This window comes from Puma concolor, chromosome B3 (genome assembly GCF_028749965.1).
Source record: "Puma concolor isolate L17-30 chromosome B3, mPumCon1.1.hap2, whole genome shotgun sequence".
NCBI classification, from domain to species: domain Eukaryota; kingdom Metazoa; phylum Chordata; class Mammalia; order Carnivora; family Felidae; genus Puma; species Puma concolor.
Window position 1 is genome coordinate 75813045 of NC_141672.1, and position 20585 is coordinate 75833629.

The following is a 20585-nucleotide window of genomic DNA, read 5'->3' on the forward strand; positions in this document are numbered from 1 at the left end:
ACGTTGATTATTGAAGGGATAGGGCCTGTTGTCCTGTTGATTATCTTACCTTCTGGATTTGTTTCATTGTTTCTTTGTGGAATCCTTTAACTTGTTATTCTAGCTCCCTGTCTCCTTTTAGAACTAAAAGTTGGATTAGGTTGAGTTTATTTACTGATTTGGGACAGACGTCCTGTGTGGGGGATGCTGTGGATACTGTGTCATGTCAAGATGGACATAATGACTGAATAAGGCTAAGGTCGATCCCTAGGATCAGACAGTGACAGAAAAATCTATCTTTTGTAAAGTTACATATTCCCATTGCAACCAGCAAGTAAAGTGCTTTAAAAAAAATTTTTTTTTTTTGGCTTGGAATATTTTTTTCTGCATGATTTCTTGTGTGAAGCAGGAAGCTATTCTGTAACTGTGAATGCCTCCAGTCTGCTATACCAGAGAGAAATGTTAAAAACTCATTGCTATATGCTAAAAAATTAATATCTAAAAGGGTTTGCTCTTTTAGAAACTGAGTAATCCAAGGATGATATGTTCCGTTTCTGTACTGAAAGTAAGAGTTTCCTTTAAGTGATATCTCTGTGAATTGTTTATATTCCCTGAAAATGGGCTCTTCTGATTTTATTTTGATTGAATTGATGTATTCTATCCTTTAAGCCATAAGCCTAGTTATTTTGCACAACCTGGGAGGAAGCCTGGGTATAGTTTTATTTCCCTATGCATTGCTTTTGCTCTTCTAGACTTAAAAAGAGCAATTTTGGTGTGCTAACTGATGATTGTAATCCCAGGATGAAGAGATTAATCCCTGTGCTCTTGGATCAAACATATGTAGGGTCAAGAGAAGAGTGAAGGAGAGTTCGAGACTCGTAAGCTCTCAGATCTATGGTATTAACATTGACTGATCGTCTGAAGTGAACAGAAATATTGCTTCGTTCCCAGGAAATATCATTCAAAAACACACAGTTTAAGTGGGCAGGGATAAATTGTGTCTTTGCTCTGCAATGAGGAAACCGCTTTGTGGCATTGCGTCACAGAGGAAGATTCCTTGACTCAGAAATAATATTCCTGGTTATGCTAGATCTTACACTATCTTCAAAGACCAGCTCAGGATTTCTCTCCAAGAGCATTTCCCAGATAACTCTACCTGCAAAATTCCCCCTGCCACCCTCTGTTTACTTATTTGTGACTTTCTGATAACTCAGGATTTATTCATGAAGAGTTTATTCTCCATCACATAACTGGGCCATTTGTCCAGGACTGCCTAATGGCAACCTTCTTGCCTCTCTACTCCCTCATTCCACAGTTTCCTTATTCGAACAAGACACATGAATGGTTTGGATTTGGGGATTTGGTGTCAGAGGTTTATCTTGTGGATCCACTTCTGGTTATTGAAAAAAGATTGAACTCTTTAAGCATGTCATATTGCAATGAGATGAAATTCATTTCACAACAACCACTTTCCAAACCCTTGTTTTGTTGTACTAGGCATCGAGCTCTTTGAGGGGAGGAATTATGTAAATTAGACAGACCTGGGTTCACCTGGATTCATCATCTGCAAGTGTGGGACCCAGTACACAGGCTCAAGGCCATTGTTACTCCCATTCTCTTTATGCCTTCCATGATATTCTCTTTTACACTGCCCTGAGTATATTTAATAAATGCTGTTAAGATGTATGGTTGGGATTATTTATTACTGATGACATTGGTGATAGTTGCCCACATTGTGAAACAATTGCAGTAGATGATATGGAGTATATCCCTAAAGAAAGGAGTTAGGGCATCAGGGAGCAATAAAGTTCACATATTATTTTCTCCTGGACACTCAGAGGACTCCTCCTGATGCAACATACATAGGGCATCACAGCTGAGTGTTTTTGAATAAAGGCTTAATGAACTTCAACCTCTGTGATAACCCCGTCACGGTGAAACATAGCAATACAAAAACTCTTTTTTCCTTCTTTCCTTTCCTTGGCATTTTGCCATTACCACTCGCTGCCACCCAGAATACCTCAGAAATTTCCTTTCCCCAACGCTGTTTTTGTGGTTAATTGCTATAAAATTCAGAGGCACAAAATTATTACAGTCACAAAAATCAATAAGTAAAATACTAAGAATCTGGAAAAAACGGGCAAAGGACAAATAAAGAAAGTTAGTCACTGGTTAACAAACTTAGAAAAATGTTTTAACCATCCAGTAATAAAAGATGTAAATAAAGCATTAACAAACCATTTTTCCTCTGACAGATATTTAAACAGTGCTTTTGTTAGAAAAGGTGATGTTCCCAATGCTGGCAAGATGTTGATAACAATATAAATGGTTGTTTTTTATTGAAAGTCAATTATTTAATATCAAGAGGGTGAAAATATTCATACTAGTTTGAGGAAATACTTCCACTTTGAGGAATTGACTGTGCAAAAATGCTATATATGTTTGAATATAGAGTGAGGTTTATTATCCTCAGAGAAGAGAGAGTCCCTTATATTTGGTTCCTTATAAAAATTACAAAAAGCAGTATTACAATGCTTTTACACAGCTATTTTATTTTGTGTGGTTGAGTACAGATTAGTGAAGAGGCATTAACCTGGAATGTTATCAATTAATGCTAGTTCATGGCTACTTATAAAAATCAGCAGATGAGATCAGTGAAAAAGTTGATGAAGAAATTTAACGAGGATTTAGTAACTATTCTAGAGTATGCTTTCGCAATGACAAAAGTTCAATATTGGTTAAATGTCTATTGTTGTAGAGTCTTTTATAATTTGTTATTATTTTTAACATTTATTAATTTTTGAGATACAGAGCATGAGCAGGGGAGGGGCAGAGAGAGAGGGAGACATAGAATCTGAACCAGGCTCCAGGCTGTGAACTGTTAGCACAGAGCGTGATGCGGGGCTCAAACCCACGGACCATAAGATCATGACCTGAGCTGAAGTCAGACGCCCAACTGACTGAGCCACCCAGGAGCCCCTTTGGGGTCTTTTAAAGTAAATGTTTTGTTGTAGAAATCAGGAATATTTGCTTATAGCATAATTAGCAAAACAACAGTTCTAACGTTTTATGAGTAGGTATCATGGTTCAAAAATGTTTCAGTGATAGCGTCATATGTGGATTCATAACGTGCTATAATTCAAACAACTTAAACACAAGTGGGCTTGATATGCTTTGGATAAATGTTTAAAGATTAAAAGAAGCAGCTCTACTGAGGACAAAAAAATTGATTTGAGATGCTTGTGAAGAATTTGAATAAAGTTTTATGAACTATGATGATGGAAAAAAGCAGTATTTCAAAATGAATATACTATTTCATATAATATGCGATTTTAAATATGTATGTATAACTAAATTAATACATTAAACGTTTTAAAGTAGAATTTGATAATTTCATCTACAACCCTAAAGGTTTATATATTCAAGTTGGCTAAAAACCTTTATTTTGAATCTTCTAAATGAGAGAAATGAGGACTACTTCAGATTTACATATAAATAAACTTATATATATGTATTTATTCTCATATACATATATGTTAACTTTAAATAATGAAAAGATCATATACACATACGGTCTTTACAGAAACTTTTAAAAAATATTTATTTATTTATTTATTTTAAGAGAGAGAGCAAGTGTGTGAGTGGAGGTGGGGCAGACAGAGAGGAACAGAGAGAATCCCAAGTAGGTTCTGTGCTGTCAGTGCAGAGCCCAATGCGGGGCTCTATCCCACGGACCACGAGATCATGACCTGAGCCAAAATCAAGACTCAGATGCTTAACCAACTGAGCCACCCAGCTGTCTCGGTCATTACAGCAATTTTAATAATAGGAAAAATGTAGAAGCCCTCTAAATTCTCAGTCATAAGGAACTGATAAAGTAAACTATAGTCTGTTCCTAGACATAATATTAATGTAGCTTATTAAAAATGCTGATTGGAAAAAGTATCTAATAATGTAAAGAATTGATTATGTAATGTGAACAAATATACAAATGTGCATATGGAGTAGGATTACATATACAGAGCGATAATCTATACGTTGAAAAAGAAAACTGGGAAGGAATATACCAAAACAGTTAACTGCAGTTGCTTTTTGGTGGTGGTCCTGATTTTCTTAACACATAGACTTCTGTCAGGAATTCTAGGGAGGAAAAAGAGCTCATATCATCGAGTTCTAGCCTGACCGGTGTAGACAACATTCCCAGTGTAGGCATCCACCTGAACTCACTCTGACAAGGATGTTTATTTCACTGCCGAATGTAGTCAAATATCACAAAGCTATTCCTGCTATTGAAATATCTGTTTTTTCCTCTTTGCTCCAATTCTGCCTTCTTTTCTTCTTGGGCAAGATGATGTCCTCTGTGTGCTCCAGCTGGGCCTCTTCTTGGACATACTTGGAAGAGAAGTGGCTGCTCTGGAAGAGTCCAGACTCTCTTGTATGATCCACACTAAGCCTCCAGACAAAGTGAGGACAAGCTTCCATCTTTCATTTTGGTCAGTGTTCCTCAAGTTTTGAAAATGTCACCATGGTTGCTTAGTCTTTAGCTTACAGCTATTGTCTCAATTAAAATACAAGGCTTCCTCCCTCTCATTGCAACCTGAGAAAAACCAAAGCCTCCATCTATTTCTGTCATTCACTAAATTAGTGTGAATTGGTTTCAAGTCATTTTTGATATTGGGTTTTTGTGGGAATAGAATGAAAGCATATGAGGGGTGTGATGGCGAGGAGGGCCCAAGGGAAAGACACATAAAGATAAGAATGGGGAGCCATGGATGACCTGCTTTTCAGTTTGCAGAGGACTTTGGATCACCAAAGACTGGATTATTCCAGTCAGAGCTATGTGCTTTTTTTTTTTTTTTTTTTTTTTTGGTGGATTCTGCAGGATTCAAGGAGTCTGCACTTCTCGAGTTCTCATGTTTTCTTTCTTTTTTTAAAATTTTAATGTTTATTCTTGAGAGAGAGAGAGAGTGAGCGAGGAGGGGAGGGGTAAAGAGAGAGAGGGAGACACAGACTCCAAAGGAGGCTCCAGGCTCTGAGCTGTCAGCACAGAGCTCTACACAGGGCTCGAACCCACGAACCATGAGATCATGACTGAGTCGAAGTCAGAACTTAACTGACTGAGCCACCCAGGAGCCTCATAGTCTCACATTTTCTTTCAAAGACCCTAAGAAAATACCCATCCTAATATTTACCCTTGTGTTTTGGGGAGGGGAGATCAGGTTAATATCAATTCAAGTGATAAATACTCTGAAGTTCACAATAGTATTTTATCTGGTATTAATGTCTTTGTTTCTTTCCTTGGACTTTGTCCTTGTCCTTTCTATTTTTCTTAGCTTTACTAAGTAGACAGTACACAATAGGAACCATTTTACTGGAGTAAAAAAATAGTAAGGAAATCTACAGACTTAGGGATATCCAGGGTACAATCTCTCACAGACAGAGTACAAAGAAATGACCTTGCAAGGCTTGGCATGAGCAAGTAATGGCATTCTGATCAGCAGAATCCCATTCCTATTGTCCTGCATGTGGAGTAAAGAAAGGTCCTGGTGCAAATGGCTTTGAATGTCTATATGGAAAGTGATCACCATGTGGGATTTGGAGAGTGGGATGAGCAAGGTCAATGATACAGGAAGGCATTATGTCAGAATTTGGGGTAGATTTGCAGGTTTTCCTTAAGTACATGTAAAGTTGTAATACCTACTTTTCAATGATTCCTTTAACTCTCAGTCTTCTTAAATCTTAGTAAACTCAGTCTTCTTAATTCCCAACAGAAAGCATTAAATCCCTAAGATGCTCAGGAGAAAGTCTCCCAGTCTATCTTTGAGCAGGTGTTAGATGACTGATGGGATCACAAGTATGGGAATTTTTAAGAATCTGATTCTCATGCCCTGCCCTGGGTTGTTGGTGGTTGCGACCCACATCTGTTGCGAACTGGCCCAGAGCCAGCGGCTTTTGTTCTCTGAATTGGAAAGGAACTCAAAAGTGGGGTGTTAGGGGTACAGGGAACCACAGGATGTGGATGTTCTGGGTCTCCTGTGCCTCTTAAGGAGATGCATCTGTTGGATTAAACAGCTGGTAGAATACTGAGTCAGCAGAGGATGTGAGCAGTTTCCCAGCAGCCAGGTCCCACCCATTCCCTTAGAACATGGGCTTTTCCAGGTTTATTAGCCAATCTGTATAGTAAGTTCTGACTACTGGGATCAGTGTGATGGCGTGGACAATGCTGAACAAAGAAATCCTTCCTCCAGATGTGATGGAGGACAGATGGTGTGGGGTGTGGAAGCCAAAAAGCCATGGCAGAACCATCCTAACCCCTCCTGGCAAACAGTCTATCCAGAGAGAAAGTCATTGTAGGAAGTAAGTTTCTCTATTATTTTCCTCATGAAAATAGAGGTTAATAAATCTCAGTGCAAAATTGTCTCCCCAACCCCTACAATCAATCTGCACTGATAGTTGAGTTAATTAGTATATGTCAGATAGATCTTCAATTTTCATCACTGAATTCTCTGTGCAGAAACAATGTATAGGAACTGGGAGAAATGTATCCAAATGGAATTTAAGGTGATTAGCACCCTGCTTTATACATAGCCCTTGGAGTCTTTGCATTGGAGAGAGGGGAAGATTTTACTCCTGGAGTCAGATTCATTTACTTTACCTTGAGCCTCCAGACTAATGTAAGAGTATGTTGACTTTTTCCAGGTTTCTTTGGGTAGACTAGATTTGTGGTAAATTCATAGTATAATGAGGTATGGTATTAGGAGAACAAATGCAGACCAGAGAGTTGGAGTTGTCTGAGGTGTCAATGCTTCTTTCTTCCAAAGAAGGCATATGATTGTACAGTCCACAGAACTGGTGCATTCAAGCCTTTGCCCTCTGGAGCTTCATAGGATCTATATATCCTGTAGAATTTAAGATTTAGTTCTGAGCCTTTATAGGAGTGATATGTAGAAAGACCAAACTTTTTCTCTCAATGTGTATGGAAAATTACAGTGATGAAGTAGCTGGTCCTGGAGTTAGCTAGAAACTTTCAAATCTTTCTGAGTTAGGCACCTGCAAGATTCATAATATCAATGAAGTTCAGTCTCAGTCCCCAAATGCCGCTCCAGGGACAGATCTCTGAGAAAAATGCCCACAAGTGGCGCAAGGTGGAGCTAACTTTCTAGACCTGCATGGGTTGGGGTAGGACTGAGAAACAAGAATAGGAATAGGAAGGGACCTGGTTTGCGTTCCCTATTGAGATGCAAATGATCTGGGAACAATTCTTGTGGGGGATGTAAAACTCAGGATGCGGGATCCTGGAAGGAAAAACTGAGGAGTGAAAGTTTGTAGGGTATCAACACCCTGTGAGTAGATTTCAAAGAAGAAAGTACGATATTATAAAGAGGAAGTCCAAGGATCAAGATTAGAGAAAGATATTTATAAAGTGATGCTGCAGAAAACATTAAGTGAATGATAGGTATGGAACAATAATATTGAGAGTTATTTTTTTATTAATGTTGTACTGTCCCAAGGTAGTCCAAGCTTGAACTCATTGCTTCTGATAACTGCCTGGGATAACGAAGAAATAGGAGAGGAAATCTCTCCATAGAGATTTCTGAAGAAATCCAAAATTTTAACTTGTACATTGACCTTGTAATGGAATTAAGAATGCACAGGAAAGCCCTTTGGGAATTAGCTTCAGAAGGGAAGTACTAGAAAATACAAATAAGCCCAGAGCATTTATAGAAAAAGAGAAAATTACATGCCTAGAGAATGGTCAGATTTAACATAGTTTGGAACATATAATTTTCCATCAGAATATTGGTAACAATATTTCAATAAACTTGGGGCTGGGTGCCTTGTGTTGAATAAAATTGGAAGCTGTTATTTCGTGTGAGTTCAATCAGGGAGACACAGGGGACAACTTGTCTGATCCCTGATTCTTTGTTTAGTAGACCCTCTTGGCCCAGAAACACTCTGAGATGTCTTGTGTTTTTCAGGCCTTTTGTTTGTGAATGCTTCTCAGTGCTGTTATACCCGAGGACCTCGTGTTTTTCATCATGTGTATGTATGATGTGAGACACCCTGTATTGGAGACACAGATGATTTATTTGCAAGCCTCGCCTAAGACCAAATTAATATCAGTACCTCAAGTAGCTTGCAAGATTAGATTCTAAGCCTATATTTGGGCAATATAGACTTCTTGGTCTTTTTCTTACTGTCCCAAAATATAATCAGATAATCCTCTGTCTGGGTACTTGGGTGCCAAGTTACTTTCTTGCAGAAACATTCTCAAGAGTTCCTTTAGAAAATCTAGGAAAGTGTAAGTCTAAAGACAAGCTATAGCCTGAAGCCCAGGCTGCTGACTTGAGCACAGATGGGAGAATGTTAACAGCCAAGAAATATGAGGTCTTTGGCTCCTTTCCCAGAACTGCCAGGCTAAGACCTTGGCAGAGACTCAACAGGAAACTGAACTCTATTTGCATATCCTTTTATACATGGGAGATTAAAAGCTTCAACCTTGAGTGATCACAGTTTTTGAGAATCATGATGAGGCATTAAAGAGAAGGAGGAGTGTCTCAAGGGAGGTCAGCTGGAGGCAAAGCAAGGTAGGTGTGAGGTTAGCAATGACTTTCAATCTCCTTTGATTAACCATGAGTGTATTTCATTTAGTTCTTTTTAAAAAATTTTATCCTCATTGGGTCACATAAAGGAATCAGCTAGGCTGAAATCTGTGCTTCCCAATCTTGGGAATCTGTCAAATGTGATCTCTCGTCCCACGGCTTCTTCCTTGTCTCTCTTCCTGGGCAGAGACCTATAGTTTGTTGGTGGTGGTGCTGAAGGGACTGCAGAGATCATTTAATATAAACTCTTTATTGTACAGATGAGCATCTGAGGCTTGAAGAAGTTCACTGACTTTCTAAAGTTATACAAAAGGAAGTAAAAGTTCTGACTCCCATTTTTTTTTTTTTCAACAGGCTGCTAGCTCTACTTAGGAGGTGGAAGTTTCCCCAGCTCTCAGATAGCTTCTTTCCAGCATGTGATTTGGCACAGGTACCCTTCACTATCTTCTCTCTTCAGAAAATGCATTTCTGGCAAGAGAGCAGCTTCAATTTCCCTAGCTTTTCTTTCCAGTTCCCCTGGATAATATCCTGATATTTTTTTAAAGGAAAAGGCCAGGGCACTGAAATGGGGTTAGGGGATATTTATCGCTGGGATTCATTAAGAGGAATTGGGTTTTCTTGGCCAAGTACTTTAGTCAGAACTAAACCCATGTAGGCAGCATGGTCAGCATGATGATGGACAAATGTTACCCTTCATAGGTTGGTAGCCCCACTTTATAGGTTCCTTTGGAAGGATGGAAAAAGATCTCTCAGTTCCTAAAAAGGTGCATTAAATGTACCCTAAGACTGGGGAGGTCCTGCAAGAGAGTATCCTCAAGGCTAGATAGGAGAGAGCTTTCTGAAGATTGAGAATTCAGTGACCGGACCTCTGGAAAAGAGGAGGCACTAATAAGAACTGTAAGACACAGACCTCATACTACCTCAAAAATGGTGACTTGTGCATTACTGAAAAGGACCAGTACGAGGAAGTCCGGCCCAGGCAGACACCACAGGCTGGACACTGAGGTGGGAAAGTGCCAACAGACATGCCATGGAAGCTGTCAGTCTTGGGTGCATAACATAAGGGTAGAATCATGGGCACCCAATCAGAAATAGTTCTGTCTTCCTTACTTGGCTTCCTCTTTTTTTTTCAATGTTTATTTATTTTTGGGACAGAGAGAGACAGAGCATGAACGGGGGAGGGGCAGAGAGAGAGGGAGACACAGAATCGGAAACAGGCTCCAGGCTCCGAGCCATCAGCCCAGAGCCCGACGCGGGGCTCGAACTCACGGACCGCGAGATCGTGACCTGGCTGAAGTCGGACGCTTAACCGACTGCGCCACCCAGGCGCCCCATTACTTGGCTTCCTCTTACAGAGTAAAGCCCACTGCGGTCAAAAAGGACTCTGGGAAGGTACAAGGCCCACTTTTTTTGCCCACAGATATTATTTAAGAAATAGCTTTTAATAAACTCCAGAAAAAGAAGACTCCTGAGTTGTGTGGCAAAGTACGTTTGGAGGCAGGCTTCCTGGGCCTGTGTCCAAGCTCAGCCCTCACCAGCAGTCTGACCTTGAGCAATGCCTTGACCTCTCCTTGCTTCAGTGCCTTCATTAGTAAAATTAGGATAATAATGGCAATGGGTTGTTGTAAAGATTAAACAAATTAAAACATGCAAACTGCTTTGAGCAGTGATTTGTAGATAGAAAAGTATCCCCCATGACTGTAGGCCATCAATTATTCTTACTAGTACCTCTTTACAGTTGTTGATGATTTTCATTTCAAGGAGATTTTCATTTTTAACTTCTTTTTGCTGAAATCTCAGAATGTTTTCTCTTTTTCTCAGTTCCTAGGAAATGAGGACAACTGATCATAGAGTCATAGAGGGTAAGAACTGGAAAGGACTTCAGGCTGTATCAATTCTGGCCTCTTTACCTTATATAAGTGAGCTTGGGGAAGGGAGGTAAGAAGTTCAAGTTCTCACAGGGTAGAACTAAGTTTTGAACACAGCTTCCAGTCTAGTGGGTTTCTTTCCCAATGTGTAATAACTCTTCATATGCCACAGTTCAACACTTTAATTTCTCTAAGACTTACTTGGGATAACTCAGGAACATGCCAGGACTGTGACCCTGTGGAAGGAGCTGACCAGTGCTGAGTATAACATTGTCGTTCTTACAATCTCATAGCATCTCATTTGTTTTTTCTCTCTCTCTCTTTTTTTATTCTTTTATATATTATTTTCTTTTATTAAAAATTTTTTAAAATGCTTTTTAATGTTTATTTATTTTTGAGAGAGAGAGACACACACAGCATGAGTGGGGAAAGGGCAGAGAGAGAGGGAGACACAGAATCTGAAGCAGGGTCGAGGCTCTGAGCTGTCAGCACAGAGCCTGCTGCGGGGCTTGAACTCAAGATTGGTGACATCATGACCTGAGCTGAAGTCAGACGCCCAACTGACTGAGCCACCCAGGTGCCCCATATTTTATTAAATTTTTTTTTAATGTTTATTTACTTTTGAGAGAGAGACAGAGCACAAGCAGAGAAGGGGAGAGAGAGAGAGGGAGACACAGAATCCGAGCCAGGCTCCAGACTGCAGGCCTCGAACTCACAGACTGCTAGATCATGACCTGAGTTGAAGTCGGACACTTAACTGATTGAGCCACCCAGGCGTCCCTATATTTTTTTATTTGAGAGAGAGAGAGAGAGAGAGAGAGAGAGAGCGCAGGCACGCATGAGCAGAGGAGAGGAGCAGAGGGAGAAAGAGAGAGAATCTTAAGCAGACTCCATGCTCAGTGCAGAGCCTGACCCGGGGCTGGATCCCTCCACCCTGGGATCATGACCTGGGAGGAAATCAAGAGTCATTCGCTGAACCTGTTGAGCCACCCAGGCACCCCTGGTTTTCTCGTTAACAGCATTTTCATATTGTTGGTTTCATTTATTTTGGGGGGAAAAAGGAGAGGGGAATTTGTATCTGAATAGAAGGCAGGCTCTAGCCATTACTCCTCAGCAGGGGTTATCAGAGGCACTGCATGGGGACAGAGGGCAGGGAGTGAGGAGCATTCCCTTAAGGGTCCCTAAGGAGTGGGGTTTACTTAGGTTGAGATGCGTGAGAGGAAGCCCAGCCTTTCTTCTTTATGCGGTACACTTGCTGTGCACTCAGTATGATGCTAGGCACCCATAGGAAGGACCCAGGGCAGGGTTTGAGATTTCAAGGAGTTTCTACAGAAAGAGGTAGAAAACAAAGGTAGAACTATCGTCAAGCCCTTTGGAATTCTTTCAGGGGTCTTTACTCCCACAGCCCCGAAGAGACTTCCTACTCTTCCATCCGCAAGGGCACTATACACGGCTCACCTTGGCTGGGAGGAGAAAGATATTCCAGCTGACTGGAGGGGAGGATAGCATAGCAGGGATGTGGACTGGAATACAGGAGTGGGAGGGTGCTTTCCTGTGGCAACCAGGTGTCAGAGTGTGGTGGAAAGAGTACTTGACCGGGAGTTGGGATACCAGCACTCTCTATGGCTTTGCCAGCAGCTGGTTGTGTGATGGTGGGAAATTTGGTTAACTTCTCCATTCTTCAGTTTCTAGTTCTTCACCTGAAGAGGTTGAACCAGGAGGTGGTTAAAGTTTCACACTGTTCTAACACTCTTCGTGTGTGTGTGTGTGTGTGTGTGTGTGTGTGTGTGTGTGTGTGTTGTGGGGGCAGCAGTAGGGCTATCGGGCTGAGGAAGATATCCCTCACATTAACACTTGATGGTTTGCATGCTCAGAAAGGGATGGGCTGTGAATTCAGATATTTTTAAGTTGATTTTTACTATGGAGACATGTGATTGTTGTGCCTCTGCTCTGATTTCAACTTATGGTGCCAGTTACACTGGCCTCTTTGAGGTTTTCTGTGTCTTTATTTACAAACTTGGTGCATGGAAAAACCCTCCTTCCCTTCTCTAGACCACGGAGACAGTTAATCCTCTATCAATCCCTCATGACTGTAATATGTGCTATGCAAACACAGTTGAAGTCTTTATGCATGAGGAGCCTTTGATGTGACGGAACTTCTGACAACACAGACTTGGGCTGTGTTTCCTTGGTGTTGTCCCTGTGGGCGCTGATTTTCCTTCTTGCTGCCTCAGTGATGTTACTCACTTTTGTCAGGTGGCAAGTAAAGATGGAAACTAACTCTGGGGCCAACCCTGAGCCTTGTAGTTCTAGCACACCCAGAAGCCTTGGAGGGTAAATCCCTAAAGCTTTGTGGGAAATTGCAAAGACACTCCAGCTTTCTCCACAGTGACTCCAAATCCCCCTGGTTTATCTTGGGCTGGCTTCCTGGAGATGAGGAAAAACCAAGAACTTTGCTGAGGTGAACACATGTTTTATTTAGCTTCCCTGCCTATTGGGACCATTTGTGGAAGGTGCCTCAATCTGCAAGCATAGATGAGGCTGCACATTCTCTCCTGGGGAAGCTGGTGTAGAGTTCTCTTGGGGACCAGCAAGAGAAATGCATCATCTGATTTGTATACTCTCCTTTTACGGTTGGGAGATACTCATCAGCCCATAGAATGTGGTCATGTTAAGTAGGAAGAGAAGGCAGACAGCTTGATGTTACATGTCCCATATGGCATTTGTCAGTAATCCAGTTCTGCCATTTTCCCTTTCAAGTTCTAAATTTTGACCTTTTCAGGATTGCTTCCTCCCCATTTTGTGCTAATTAACGGATTCCATCACTTGGTTTCGAAAAACGAAAAGTCTGAACTATTAGTGAAAGAGCTGTTAGCAAGTAGGAATGAAAGCCTGTTGCCTATTCCTTCAGGGCTACAGAAAAGCTGGTGCTATTATGGGTCCCAAACCTGGACGTGAAAATATTACTTCTAACTGAAAAGTCTGGCAAATACTTGGACTCTGAATATCACCCTCCCTGCTCTCCCCCAAGCCTTTGCTGAAATGAGACCTTCTCATTGCAGCCTTCCTTGACCACCTGATTTAAAGTGATTATCTCCCATACCCTGGGTAACATCCCCCTTTGTCTTCCTGAGAGTCTTCTTCATGACAACTGTAATCATCTAACATGTATTATCTTACTTATTTTCCTTTGTGCTTATTTTCACTAAAATAAACTGAAGAGCTTCTGAGTACTGTGCACCCTGTGTATCTAGACAAGTACCTCGTGCATAGTAGGTATTTAACAAATTGTTATTTCATAAAGAGATGAATGTTGTTACATTCTCTGAAAGCAACTTCAGTCTCCAAAGCTCTAGACTTTGAATTGGCCTTTTTTCTTCATAATTTGTTGCCCTAGCAATAAATTTATACTGACATTTCTTTCTCTGAAAGTTATAAATACTCATGAGGCTTTGCCCTTAAGCCAGAGAAAGATAATTTAAACTTCCCTAGTCTCCCACATGGATGCAGGTAAATAAAAAGCTAACGGCTATTAGATTTCTTATTTAAACAGAGTTTGAGAACTTGCCATGTTTAAGTTAGCACAAGCAACTGCATTCTGGCTTGATTCCCTTTGTCCTGTCACCAGATCCTTTTCCTGTTGAGTGCGGCATGCTGGGTGCCCCCCTGCTCCACTGGCTGACTACTGCCTTGGGAGCCCTTGAGCATCCCAGGGAGCCCTTGAACATCCACAGAACTCCTTCAGGAGTTAATACACACTACTGCACACTGTTATCTTTTCACAACGTATGTCTTTGTGTATGTGTGAACTGCTAAAAAAAAAAAAAAATAAAAAAATAAGACCCCCAGGGATTCTCCATTCTTGAAGAATACCCAAAGCATGTGGTAGTAGTGATTGTGGTGGAGATAAGGGGGATGAGGGGGTTAAGGATTGCTCTTTTGTTTGGGAAAATGTGTTAGTGTGGTTTTTGGTTACAAAATGCCAAGCCCCTGCATGGAGAGAAAGTTTATAAAACTCCTTTGTGAAGTAAAGTAGAAATGTTCAGCTTTTCCCTATTCAAGACTCAAGGCCTGGGGCCTTAGGATTAAAAGGGGGGTGGTGGCGAAAGGTGGCAAAGGAGAAAGCCTGCCATCCTCTCCTTTTATCCCTCTCATGGAGAATGTTCAAGAAACATAGAGGCATTAATGTGTGCTCTCCAAAACTAACTTATTTGGTGTTCCGGCAGACTCTTATTATCAACCCTTTAGAAAATCTTGTTACGGTTTATAGCACTTTGTTAGTGGACAGATGAGGCTTGGAGAAAGCATCTCAGAAGGCAAAGTTAGCATCAGTCCTGTGCATGATTGCATCTCCGAGCATCCAGCACAGCACAGGGTACATAGCGCTCACTCACTAAAGACTTCACTCATTTGCTCATTAATGTGTTTTTTAATTTTTAAAAAATTTTTAAAAATGTTTATTTATTTTTGAGAGAGAGAGATAGAGTGCAAGTTGGGAAGGGACAGAGAAAAAGGGAGACACAGAATCGGAAGCAGCTCCAGACTCTGACCTGTCAGCACAGAGCCTGACGTGGGGCTCGAACTTGCAAACCATGAGATCATGACCTGAGTTGAAGTCTGACACTTAACTGACTGAGCCACCCTGGTGCCCCCAAATGCATTTTTTTTAAGTTTATTGTCTTTATTTTGAGAGAGAGAGAGATTGAGTGCGAGCAGGGAGAGGCAGAGAGAGAGGTAGAATGAGGGAATCCCAAGGAGGCTCTGCACTGTCAGTACAGAGCCCGATGCAGGGCTTGAACTCATGAACCACGAGATTATGACCTGAGTTGAAATCAAGAGTCAGACGTTCAACTGACTGAGCCATCCAGGTGTCCCTCAATGCATTTGTTGAATTCCTGTTTTGTGCCAGTCTTACTCCAAGTGTTGGAGTCAGGGCATTGAGCAAAACAGACAAAATCCCTGCCATCATGGAGCTTACATTCCAGTGGAGAGCTAAAAGAGAAAGAAATAAGCAAGTAACATATACAGCACATCAAATGGTGATAAATGCTATGGAAAAAAATTAAGCAGAGAGGAGAGATGGTTTTTGCTGGAGGAGTGAATCACGTGCTCTGATGAAAAAAGTTACAGGTGTATAATCCTACCATTTCAATTAATATTTGGGGGCAATATGTTGAAATAAAGACTAGGAAAGAAGCCTCGGACCTGGAGTTTTTCTCTTTTGTTAGCACGGGAAGAGTTATCAGCCAGCACTTCCTGTCTGAGACATCACAGCAGCTAAGACTCTGCCTAAAGCCTTAATTCACTGCAGTGCTCTCTGGTGTCGGTTTGCTCACTTTGAATGCAGAGAACTGGAAATGACAGATCTTGAGCCCTTTTGCTACCTCCGTATAAGGATAATAAGTCAATAAAAATGGAGGAGACAAACTCAGACACTTTGCCGCACAGTAGAGCTATCTATGACTGGTAAAGTTAGCCATCCTGTGGATCTGCCAGAGACCCATAGAATTTCTCACGTTCTCTTCACACTCGCCCCAGACCCCTGTAGCTGCCATTCCAGGCGGGCCCCTGAGAAGGAAAGGAGAATGCAGTGAATACATTAGCACCCCAGAAACTCTTAAGGGAGTCCAACAAGATATTACCTTTGACAAACATCAGAGGGGAGGAATATGTAGGTCCGTTTCCTGGGAGAAGAGCTGTTGACCTGGGGGTGGGGCTCAGGAGTCTAAGTGGTAGGGGGTTGGGTAGCAGCTGTCTTCCTTCAGCCAGGGTTGGGTGGTGCTGGGCATCTCCAGAGAACAGCCTGGAGGCTGAAATTGCAACTGGTGTTTTTAAAAATTTTTTTTAATGTTTATTTATGAGAGAGAGAGAGAGAGAGAGGGGCAGAGCATGAGCAGGGGAGGGGCAGAGAGAGAAGGAGACACAGAATCCGAGGCAGTCTCCAGGCTCTGAGCTGTCAGCACATAGCCCAATGTGGGGCTCAAACTCGTGAACCATGAGATCATGACCTCAGCCCAAGTTGGATGCCCAACCGACTGAGCCACCCAGGTGCCCCGCAACTGGTGTTTTAAAACAAGGGATGGAGAGATGGGAGATGGAAGGAGTTAGGTACCCCTGCCTCCACTCCCCTCTTCTGGGGACTGGACAGGAGCCAAAGAATGCCTGCAGCACCAGATGACTGGATGTCATACACTGGTTCCCAGCCATTCTGTAACTCAGATATTGTTACAGATGATACATCTCTTCAGTATATCCCCCAACCCCTAGCCCAGTGCCAGGACCGTCAGCCTTCAACTCAGACCCAGATTCTGGCTCTGCCTCTGTAACCTTAGGTTAACCCCTCAGACTCTCTGAGGCTCAGTATCCCCATCTGTAAAACAGGATTACGTGAGCCCACCCCTGAAAAGTGGCTGCATCTTGTTGGTGCTCAGTAATTGAGTTTGCTTTCTCCTTGATGATCCCATTTTATTATTTGCTCTTTTTTATAAGTAACATCTACGAATAGCTACTACGTGTAATGCAGTTTACTTTCTATCGTTACCTTTTTACAACACGGTGAAGTTGGAACTCATTATCCTTATTTCAAAGATAAAGAGATCCAGATGATTTTAGAAGATGGTGTGAAGCTTATGCCAGGATCACAAAATCTCAGAAAACATTTGAGAAGTCGTGTGGGACCACTGCTGCATTGTCCTAGTTTCTTGACAGATGGTCACAGATCATCGGTTTGAATAGGTCCAGTGGTGAGAGCACAGCCCCTGCTGTTCCATATTTCTGACACATCCTGGAGACTGCCTCCTCTATGGTACCTGCCCTGCCCTGAATCACATTCTGTGTCCTCCAGTGCAGACTCTAGAGCCTGAAACCTGTCGCCCTCCCTTACTGGATGTGGTACTTTGGACAAATGTTTTAGCTTTTCTAAAGTGGAAGTGGACTGGGGATAATAATAGAAAATGCATTATAGGGTTGTTGAGAGGATTAAATCACATAACTCATGTCAAGTGCTCAGTAGTACCTGGTATATAGTAAGCACTCGACAGATGTTAGTTATTACTACAGCCAACCTGCAGTTTTATGGATTTGTCCACGTAGTTTTCCTCCTCCTTCTCCTCAAAGACATTCTTCCCAGTCTCTGTCAGAAGGACCCCTTGGGTCTCTTCCTGGGACTCCATCTTGCAGGCCTATTAAAACCATGGTTCCAAAATTTTGACACCATCTGTGTAACTAGCTTCCAAATGTCATTCTTTTTCCAAAGTCATGATTTCAAACTGAGAGAAGAATCGTACCCTTTTAGTCTTAGAGATGCACTCTACCTTCCCACCTATAGTTCATTTAAGCAAGAATAACTGGATACAAGTAGCAGGCTGAGGCCTTGGTGAATTGTGACAGGGCCTCTGTGGTAACCTGGACGCATGCTAGCTAGGAAGGTTGGGTTCAAACTCCTTTCCCAGAATGTGAGGCTCAGGGTGCCTAATCTAGATGGGGATTGGAGAACTTGATTTTATCCAAGGGCAGAGTGAATACCCAGAGCCTTGCTGACAGTTCAGCCAAAGATGCAACCCAACAGTGTGGGCAGAGAGGTAGAAGCCAGGCCCAGGCCTGTGTTGAAATCAGGACACAGTGAGTAGGTGTGATATGGAGAGTAAAAAGGAGAGGTTCCTTGAAAGGTTGGAATGAGCTGTTTGGGGAGATAAATGATGAGAGCTCATGGGGAATCATGAAATATATACGTATATATTTCAGGCAGGGTCATGAGAGAGAGGGGGATTGGGAAGACCCTCGGTGGAACAGGGAGCAGCCCTGACTGGAGCTGACTGTGTGTCTGGCAAACACTTGCCAGCCTCTTTGTCCTGATACTGTGAAGGGCAGTATCTTTGACTAGTAGCATTAGTTGGAGAAAGTTTTCCCTAGACATTGCCTGAAGTAGTCCAATGAAGCTTTTAAAAAATTGTATTTTGTTTCTATTAAGTTTAGTTATTTATTTTTAGAGAGAGAAAGAGAGTGCCAGTGGGGGAGTGGCAGAGAGAGAGGGAGACAGAGGATCTGAAGCAGGCTCTATGCTGACAGCAGAGAGCTCGATGTGGGGCTCAAACCCACAAACCGTGAAATCGTGACCTGAGCCAAAGTCAGATGCTTAACCAACTGAGCCACTTAGGCACCCCTAAAGTAGAGTTTAAATTGAGCTGTTCAAAAAAAATAAATAAATAAATAAATAAATTGAGCTGTTCATAGAAGGATGAGGAAGTGTCAGTAGAAGAAATCTGTCCATGTTTCGTCTCTAGCACATATAGCAGAAGTCAAGAGATAGAGATGATAGGATAGGCAAAAGACATATCCGGTGAGTGAGTAATCATGAAAACAATATAGATGCTATATTGTCCTTCGTGTTGGCAAGCTGAGCATCGGTGCAAACTGTTCCTGCTGGAGGAAGGGTGGAGTCTTCCCAACCTCCTCCTATAGAGTACCTGAGTTTCTGGTGAATATAATTAGGGAGAAACTGGACATCATCCATGATTGTACTTTGAGAAGTGTCATGCCCTAAGAACTTTGGGTGTGGGGTCAAATCATTTATTAAACTCAAAAAAAAAAACCCCAAACAAACCCCAAAACATTAAGAGTGTATAGTGAATGCCACAATTCCTGCCTTTGGCTTTGTTTCTCCTCTCTCCTGCATGCCGCCCCCCTGGCCACACCCCACTGGGAGTGGTCTGTCTGAACGCCACGGGAGTACATAGGCGGCCTGAAGGGAAGGCAAGGAAAGCCAGCCTTCTCTGGCCCGCATTTCTTAAATGATTTGTTTAAGAGAAAATCCCAATCTTGTTGGAAATGCTGTTCTACATAGATCTCCATGGTTTGGAGCTGCTCAGCAGTGGACCTGCAGGAGGGTGGGGTCACTGGCACAGTAGTAAGATCCTTCCTCTCTTCTGATGCCTCAAGGATCTTTAGTAGAGTCTGGCTGTTTGAACCATCAATTTGACTTTGGAATCTGTCCTGAAAACCAGGGCCACATGGGGTCTTTCTCGGTATCTGAAAGTCATTGTGTTACCCTGGGTCTTCCTGTGCCAGTTGATAGGGTAGTCAGTGATTGTTTCTCCCTCCATGGAGCATTGGAGGGTGGCCGATCCCTCTGCCGCGGGACACGCAGAGCCACTACTAGGTCTTGCACCAGTGTGACAGCTGCCGTGACTCCTGAGAGAAAAAATAAGAGAAGGCTCCAAGAGGGTGGGGCTGACATCCCTGAGGAAAGGGCACCGACCATGAGTGTGAGGGCCTGACAGCTCCATTTCTCATTGTTGTTGAGTCTTGTCCAGTTGAGGTTCCGGGATCTGACTCACCTGTCCAGAAGAGGGTGAGATGGATGAGGGAGCACACCTTTGGCATGGCTCCCCTCAGGGACAGCTCTGCTTCCCCTCTGCCTGGGGAATCTCCCCGTCCCCTCTTCCCCTCTGTTTGCCCTCTGCCCGGTCCTTCCTCTGAGTCCACACTCTGATATGTGTTTGTGCCTGAGGAAACCAGCCACCATGGGCAGCTGCTCTGTTCCCCAGGAGGGACTTTGCCAATCATAGGAAGCACACAGAGCCTGTTGCCTATTAATGGGATGACAAGGCCTCCTTCAAGATCAGTGATGTGGTCCACATAAGTGAGAGGAGGTGAAGGCAGCTTATTTGGCTGATAACAAGGTTTCTTCTTTCCACCCTAGAAGTTTACTATTGTTTCTCCGTTTTCATATTAGATGTATATGTTGTATGCTCTGTGGTGAGGTTAACAGTTAATACCAAGAAGAATTATTAATATCTATAGCCATAATCAAAGGAAAATGAGCAGATCAAGATAGCATGTGCACGAGGATTGCGGATGTTGCAATGACCCCTGTATTTACTGCAAACTCCCTCTCCGCAAAGTTGGGTAAGGGTGATTCACCCAAGTGTAAAAGAGAAATCCAATGAAGCATTGTCTCCAAATTTGAGCCAGAATTTCCTGATCTTTATTGAGCTCATCTATCTTCTTTTCTGAAGGGTTCTTAGGTCAAATACTGAAGCAAAATACTGTTAAAAACTTAAAAACCACCACTACATTTCAGTTTATGACAGTCTAAATTTATATGTACTTCAAAAGAGAGGAGTGTTTGAATTCT

General features: G+C 42.3%; 1 protein-coding gene and 1 long non-coding RNA gene across 8 annotated transcripts in view; one reads left to right on the forward strand and one right to left on the reverse strand.

Annotated features, from left to right (window-relative positions):
- LOC112855941 (T cell receptor alpha chain MC.7.G5-like) overlaps window positions 1-20585 on the reverse strand; it is a 167161-nt gene that overhangs the window by 33576 nt on the left and 113000 nt on the right. The gene's annotated exons all lie outside the window — the stretch shown is intronic.
- LOC147580085 (uncharacterized) overlaps window positions 1-20585 on the forward strand; it is a 323282-nt gene that overhangs the window by 31102 nt on the left and 271595 nt on the right. The window lies entirely within an intron of this gene.